Raw genomic sequence first — 8549 nt, forward strand, 5'->3', positions numbered from 1 at the left:
TTGTTTTTTTTTTTCCTATTTTCGATGAGTGAACAAAAATTTATTTATTTATTTATTTATTTTTTTTTTTCTTAAAATGAATTGATAAAAAATATTGCTTTTCCATCTCGTTTAAGGTGGAAAAGTCATAATGTATGAACTTTTTGGCAAGAAATAATAAAAATTGTGAAATTGAAATAAATCAGAATGTTTGAAAATAAAATCTAAACTTAAAGAAAAATGTAAATTTAAAAAAAAACAAAAAAAAAAAGAAAAAAAAACCAGAACAGAACTAAAAAAAATACCCCACCCACAACCCTCGAAACTTTTGTCTGTGCTTAATGTAATGAAATTTTGCTTGTGATTGATTTTCTTGATGAATGAGTGACATAAGTGACCTGACGTCTCAAAACAGTATTACGTCGTGATGAACATGCTGCTTAAAATTCTATTTCAAGCTTAACTTAGAAAGTTTCGATTTGAAAAGATTGAGTTTTGTTTCTCTAACTTAAAAAGTCATAACTTTTAAAAATTCTAATCCATTTTGGGTTTAGAATCAGTTTTCTTCTTCGAGACTATTCTGACATAATACCATTTGGAGACAGTGGGTCACTTATTTGAAGACGAGTGTTTGTGTTTATGTGTGTGTGTGTGTGTAAGTTTGTGCAAATGCATGTGTGTTTGTGTGTGTGTGTGTGTGTGTGTGTGTGTGTGTGTGTGTGAACATGTGTAAATTGAACAGCTAAAGAATTCATTGTCATTTAGTTATTATTGCTTTATGTCGTGTGTGTGTGTGTGTGTGTGTGTGTGTGTGTGTGTGTGTGTGTGTCTGTCTGTAATGGAAAGTGTGGTGCACGTTAAGTTAAACAGAAAATAAGAAAAGAATGTGATAAATTGGCCTCCATTGTTAATAAATTCATGAAAATATAGAATGTCCTTTGAATCCAGCATGAGTGAGTGCATTTTCATTGTTGTGATTGTGAGTTTCTTTTTCATTGAAATAATTTTGACACTTTCTATTTATCGGTACATATCTGTATTGAATCGGAGTTGCATATGAAAAAGTGTTGAAAGCATTGGACAAAAACAAAATGGATAAAAACAGCTTAAAAAAAAGAATAAATAAATAAATGCTTAACACATGATATTTCAGGATCAAAACCCTTCTTCAACTAATAACAAGATCAGAATCATTCTTTAGCCGATAACAAGAACAGTGGAAAACAGTGATAAATTACTAAGTTGCTGATTTTCGGTATATTTACGGAATTCAGTAAGCTACTAAACCTTCCTATATTTTCCAGCCACTGAGCGAATGAAAGCCGAAAGCTCAACTTTACCGAAGATGAACGAATTAGAAGAGGAACCTCCATCTAGTAAGCACAAGGATACGAGTATTACGTTAAAATCACTCGCTATCTTTTACCATAATGTCATTTATTTAAGAGTAAGTACGTAATGTGTTTTTTACATTAATTTAAAGAAAAGGGCTTTGAGCATGTTTAGTTGATATTGTGCTAAATAAAGGCTCAATTAAATTTTTTATTTTTAACATGAGGGCAGTGTTCAGATAGCGGTCGGTCCGTGGCCTTCATTAATTTTTAGCCTGACACAAGGACTTGTCTATTGACTCGTCATTTATTGACTAGTGCACTGCATAGGGAGTTATCGTTTACAGTGGTCATGGAAATAAATGATATATCCTATTGGTTGAACTATTGAATACAACTCGTGATTTGTTTTGTTTTGTGGTGGTCTCAGACGTAATTTTGTCATTTTTTGGATCTTTAAATTTTTTTTGTTATCCTTGGATCGGCAACCCTGGTTACCATTTTAGCTGATTTTGTAATTTGTCTGGAAAATGGGTTTTGCGCCTTAACCCTCTCCTTACCAACCATAGAAAAATCGTCACATTCGTTACGATGCAACCGACAGTTTTCTCATTCCGATTTCTCTTGTACATCACAAAATTTAAAGAAACGCTTTGATTACAGCTATAGATACTAAACACTGTGTTTTTGTAGACATCATTTTGCCGAACAACAATCTGTATAGAATGCACTTGTTACTGTTTTGTTTAAGTAGGTATGGCAAACCCTCTTATCGAGTCATGGCTTTATTGGCAAACCGAGAATTTTAACTCAAATCGTCTCTCTCTTTTTCTCATTTTCAGTCCGTCAAATAAAACGTTTTTGGTATCAAATTAAATCTCAAATCTTCATCTTTAAAAAAACGTTCATGCTTTTTTCATATGATTTGCCGTTATTTCATGGCTTTGAGTTGAAGAAGAGGAGTAAACTTCGATTTTGGAACCGGCGCTCCGCTACTCGATCACCGTAACTGACGGTTGTCTTTTCTCTCAGCTCGGCTGGTCGCGTCAGCGCTATTAATAGTAACGTCAATGGCTGCATCCGAAAGAAAATTGAACAAGCTTTCATTCGATACCAGATTCGCATTTTTATGATTTTTTTCAAAGGTTGAAGTTTCAAGTTAAAAACTTTAAATTGATAAAAAAATTGAGAAAAATTTGAAAATTTGGACGATTCTGGTATCAAAAGAAAGTTTAAAATCTCAGCTTTAAAATGATGTATACGAAAGCAAGATTAATAGCTTTGCGTTCACCAGCCAACTGAAAACGAAACTACAACTACAACATTTGCCGTATTCACTTCACTCATATGCCGGCTCAGGCAAGGGGCACAATCGCTGATATTTCGTAACTTTGCGTTGAAATTGACAATTTTGGCTTTGTCAGCTACTTTAGGGGCACATTATTTCTATTTTACTTAGAGTTGAGCTCAGAAAAAAAATACACATATTGTTTATAAAAAGATGTGTATTGTTAGAAAGTTACAGAGGTCTGGTTTGAATATTTATGAAAATACGGCATTTTGAAAACGGACAAAAGGTTGCTTTCAAAGAAGGACAAATTTTGGCGATTTTCTACAAATTTCGAAATAACATATCTTTTTTAATTTTTAACCAATTTTAATAATTTTTATACCATTTTAATCAGGAAAAAAAGTTCTACCTGTTGAATGCAACTTAAAGACAACAATTATATAATCTAAATTTGGGTTTTCCGTACCTAGTTTAAGTAAGAAAAGTCTTATGTTTGTGTCGGGTGGGTGTGAATTTTAGGGGAAATTCTAAAAATGGCTGGTAAGGAGAGAGTTAACATGATGTGTTTAAGTATTCTTTGAAGGTGTTACATTTATTTATTTTGTTCACTACTTTTTACAGTCCACAGCTTCTAGCACTAGCAGCGAAGTATTCACATACAAAAAAAAGTGACATGTTTATAATATGTTCATTTGTAACTAATTTCCCTGGGTGTCAGTATCATGGAACTGGTGGACAGGGCAAGTACTTCATCCATCACTGATAGGGTGCTTCTTATACTATACCGGTCTCTATCTGTCATTCTATTCCATTTGGCTTTTTGTCTTTTTCTAAGAATAAAATCACTTGATTTTCCCTAAGTACCAGCTAAGATTCTTTACATTGAGTGAAGCAGTCCAATAAGAACTGGGTTTCTTTTATTTTTTACTATTATAATATCTTTTTTTGTTTTGTTTAGAAATAGAATAGATTTTATTTTCTTTATTAAAAACCATCTCGTAAGTGCTAGTAAACTTTTTTTTCGAGTCTCTTGGAAGCCTCAGGTTAGGTATAGGGATCAACTGGTGTTTTTTTGTTTTTTTTTTTGGGGTAAGTTTGTCCTTTTTGTCTTCATCTGTCATAGGTAGCCTGTTGGTCAAGAATGTTTAGGACTGATGAACCCTTTGTTCTATTTTTGCTGTTTGTTGTGTGCCATCTTTGTTTTTTTACCAGGCCATGGTATGACCTAAAAGTGTTGCTAGTGCTTTAAGAACAAAAGATAAGAATAGAAATACAACCATTATTAACAACTACACATAATTTTCTAATGCTGAAGAAATGATTTCGTAGCTCAATACTCTATTCTGATATGAACTCTGAAAGAAGAAATATGTTTGGCCAAAAAGCTGATCCTTCAAATAAATATCGATTGATTAAGATGACCCTTATCTTGTCAAACCTGGAAGTCCCAGGTTTGAAAGTTTTTGACAAGATGAGGGACATTTGAATTGATTGATATTTGAAGGACGAGTTTTTGATGAAAATTAAACATTTTTAAATCAGAGTACGGAGTAGGTACATGATCCCCCAGTCATTTGTGCATATCTTTCTATATTTCTTTGTCTGATGTGCATTTTTGAAACCGTATTCGAGACATTCCGTGAAGAGTCTTTTCAAAGCAACTGGTGATAAAGTTAGATTTTGTTAGACACGAGTCAGTAGTAGTAGTCGTACCCAACACAAACTCGACTTTTTACCGTTTCGAAAAGTCAGATGGTGGACTTTATGAATTTGGACTGTGAGCTAAATGAAAATTTTTTTGTTTTTTTTTTCCCCTTGACCAATATTAATTATTCATAATAACATTGCTAAGAACTCATTTTGTTCAATAAGACTTAAGAATTAGGGCTGCCAAAATATTTGAATCCTCATCTTTGTAAGATGTTATACTTTTTATCCTTGATTGTATGTTAAAAAAAATAATGAGAATCAAATCTTAACATTTTTAATGCAAAAAGCTGTTTTTATTCAGTTTCTCATAAGGTCTCTTCGCATTCTCCATGCTTCCTGCAATAGAATATTTTAATAATTGTTGTTTGATAGGTTTAAGTTTAAGTGGTTTATTTTCATCACCTACTTCATAATTTTTTTGGCCAAGTTTTCCATAAGCTTAAGGAAATTTTTCACTCATACAAACTTGTTATAAGAATTAGATAGTTCCGAATTTTCTCAACGGCAGGGAGTGAAGTGAGATGACTAGATGGTTGGATAAGGTAAAGGACGATATGAAAGAACTGGGCTTGGAGGAAGATGTTGCTCTGAACCGAGATGCATGGAAATGTGGCATTTATTTATTATGACAACCCTGGAAAATGTGGGATAAATTGAAAGAAGTGTAGTGAGATGACTGCAGGGTAACGTTTTCAAATCAGACACTTTTTCTACAACCCTTACTCATTTTGTCAAGCTATCGTACACTTTTTCTTCTATTGATATTTGCCAGCCTTGAAGACTATCTGTCATATCAGCTTAGTTTGTATATCCGAGGACCACTGTACTGTCGTTGTGTCGATTCTTTCTCAATAATTTTTAAAATACGTTCACTTATTTTTCAGCATTAGCAGCCCCTAGTTAGTAGAATGTTATCCAAAATTTTTTGACAAGTTTTCACTCAAAATATATATCGAAGACAAAAGCTGCACACTGTGTAAACCCTGAAAAACGAATAAAAACTTACACAGTATGCACCATCTAAAACTTAATCCTGATGAAATACAAGTGTTGCTCATGTGACTATTTAACTCACTCAATCCTAGACAATTTTGCTACATTTCAAAATTGGAAAAAAAAATGTGTTAAAAATGATCATGTGCATAGAAAGTTTTATTCAACTTTCATTAACATGCAAAAACTAAAAACATTAGCTTTGATACTAGGCCGATAAATTGTCTCATAAAAATGTAATTAATAGGCATGGGGTAAGAGTAACCCTGGGTAAACTACCGATATAGGCAGTGTTAGGGTTGAGTGAGTTAAAATGTTTCTACTAGTTGTTGTGTCATGATATTGAATGAGATGCAGGGTGCTCTGCGACACTTTTGATGTAAATAAAATAAAAGAATAAAAATAAAAAATGATGTTACTATTATTTTTTTGACTTTTTTATTATTTTTAATTTTTTAAAAATCAGTATAAAAGAACTTGTAAAGTGTGAATGATTTATTGTGATTTTTAAAGGTAGGATTCAGAAAATCTATTCATTTGTTGTTTTTCTTTTTTTTTTTTTTTTGGTTTCATTCTATTGATCAGAAGTGTTTGGATTCAAAGGGTTCTGACTGATTCTGTACAGCTTGTTTTGAATATTTACATTTTATTATTATACCTCTCACCATCAAGTCACGTCACACCCCAAGAATTTTCTTTGACGCTTCTCTATACTCTTCATCATTAATAAATTATTTGTAGATGAGCTATTTGTAGCCTACAGTACTACAGTTCTGGGTGGGGTTCCCGATCTCCCATAGTGGGCAGGGAGGTACTTGTTCTGTTTTCTACTTCTATCCCCCTGGATCTGTTTTCCAATTGCTTTCAGTTTTTGTCTTGGAATGAGATTACTTAGTTTTGTCCTGACCCTGGCCGGAGTCCTTGGCTGGGAGGGAATCAGTCGAATGTATAGTTATTGTTTTGGGAGATGATATTTTTTTCCTTGTAAATCATCTCTCTGTTATGTACTTTCCTTTTAAAATTTTTAAACATGATTTGTAAACATTTGAGTGTATTCCTCTTAGTGGGATCTTGTGCTGGTGTCTGGTGAGAATTTTGGGTAACCTCAAACTAAGTACACTGACAGTGTGCTCTTGGAATTTACGTCTGTTCCCTATTTGAACCATTTCCCCTATGTCTTACTTTTTCCTCAAGTCCTTTTTTTTCTTGTACATCTATTAATGTTTTGTCTTTCCAATTTTCTTCCTTTTTACTGGTGATAATTTGACCTCAACGTATTGCAAGCTTCGTAAAACCATTAAAATAAGCCTCCAGTTAAAGTGAAGACAATTTTTTATTTTCACAGGAAAAATCATGTTCGTCTCGTTTATGGAAAATTTTACAATATTCTATATTGCTATGTCTACATTTAATTTTGATTTTCCTGAATTTTAATATGTATTTAATTTTGTTTGTTTATTAAAAGAAAAAAATTGATTTAATTTATTATTATTATTATTATTATTATTATTATTATTATTATTATTATTATTATTATTATTATTATTATTATTATTATTATTATTATTATTATTATTATTATCTATTTTAAATTTTGTTTGTTTGTTCGTTAACTTTTCACTCAAAATCTCGTACAAATCGAAATAGAATTTTACTTCCATTTTGATTATTTCATATGTGACCATTTGACCAAAACAGTGGTAAATCTAAGATTGACCTACGTTGGTAAAACACAGGAAGAAATTAAAAAATAACAATTGGAGAGATGAGACATTTCTGGGACACGGTGAAAATGTGAAAATGTTAAAATTTGATTTGATGAGCTCAAAGTTGATTCCATACCTGTTTGCTTTGATGGGTCATATATTGGAAGGGTTGATTTTCAAGGTGAGACAAATGCCAAGAGTTGATTTTCATTGTGAGACAAACGTTCAAAGTTGATTCCACACCTGTCTGCTGTGATGGGTCACATATTGGAAGGGTTGATTTTTTATGTGAGACAAATACCAAGGGTTGATTTTCAATGTGAGACAAATAACAAGGTTTGATTTTAAATGTGAGACAATTGCCATGGGTTGGTTTTCAATGTGAGACAAATACCAAGGGTTGGTTTTCAATGTGAGATAAATACCAAGGGTTGATTTTCAATGTGAGACAAATACCAAGGGTTGATTTTCAATGTGAGACAAATACCAAGGGTTGATTTTCAATGTGAGACAAATGCCAAGGGTTGATTTTCAATGTGAGACAAATACCAAGGGTTGATTTTCAATGTGAGACAAATGCCATGGGTTGATTTTCAATGTGAGACAAATACCAAGGGTTGATTTTCAATGTGAGACAAATGCCATGGGTTGATTTTCAATGTGAGACAAATGCCATGGGTTGATTTTCAATGTGAGACAAATGCCATGGGTTGATTTTCAATGTGAGACAAATGCCATGGGTTGATTTTCAATGTGAGACAAATACCAAGGGTTGATTTTCAATGTGAGACAAATGCCATGGGTTGATTTTCAATGTGAGACAAATGCCATGGGTTGATTTTCAATGTGAGACAAATACCAAGGGTTGATTTTCAATGTGAGACAAATGCCAAGGGTTGATTTTCAATGTGAGACAAATACCAAGGGTTGATTTTCAATGTGAGACAAATGCCAAGGGTTGATTTTCAATGTGAGATAAATACCAAGGGTTGATTTTCAATGTGAGACAAATGCCAAGGGTTGATTTTCAATGTGAGACAAATGCCAAGTCTTGGATATGGAGAAAGATATTCAAAAGGGCAGATTGTTGCTCTTTGATCAAATACAAATACAAATGAAGAAAATGAAAAGGTATTTCCTGTAATTTGCCTAAATTAATTTGTTGAAAAGGAATCAATCACTTGTACAAATTGCTCCATAATGAGGTTGATGTGGCTGCCTCCATTTGTTTTTGGTTTTTTTCATTTTCATTTTCGAGCAAAAAGGATAAATTATCATCAATATAAATTATTTCTATTGACAGATACAAAACAAGCATAAAGGAAATTTGTTTAAATTTATTAAGAGAGGTGTAAAACTTTTGGGACAGAGGCAGGTACGAAACAAAAAATGCACCTTCTGTGGACAGATTAAAAATAATGCTTGATAAAGAATTAATCAATTCCTGATATGGTTTTGACAAGATTGAAATACACAGGGCGTTCAGAGGTCCTAGGTGAGGTTTTCTGACCTTCCATGGTGGGCAAAGAGGTCAGTGCT

The 8549-nt window shown here is 32.6% G+C and overlaps 1 long non-coding RNA gene across 1 annotated transcript; it reads left to right on the top strand.

Annotated features, from left to right (window-relative positions):
• The first annotated feature begins 3 nt into the window (after positions 1-3).
• Positions 4-6049, top strand: LOC144978002 (uncharacterized). The gene is made up of 2 exons (XR_013646449.1): positions 4-2054; positions 3072-6049. It is a non-coding gene; the product is annotated as an uncharacterized LOC144978002 (long non-coding RNA).
• The last annotated feature ends 2500 nt before the right edge of the window (positions 6050-8549 follow it).

The sequence above is a fragment of the Berghia stephanieae genome, chromosome 8 (genome assembly GCF_034508935.2).
Source record: "Berghia stephanieae isolate SIO BIC M18660-M18661 chromosome 8, UCSD_Bste_1.3, whole genome shotgun sequence".
NCBI lineage: Eukaryota > Metazoa > Mollusca > Gastropoda > Nudibranchia > Aeolidiidae > Berghia > Berghia stephanieae.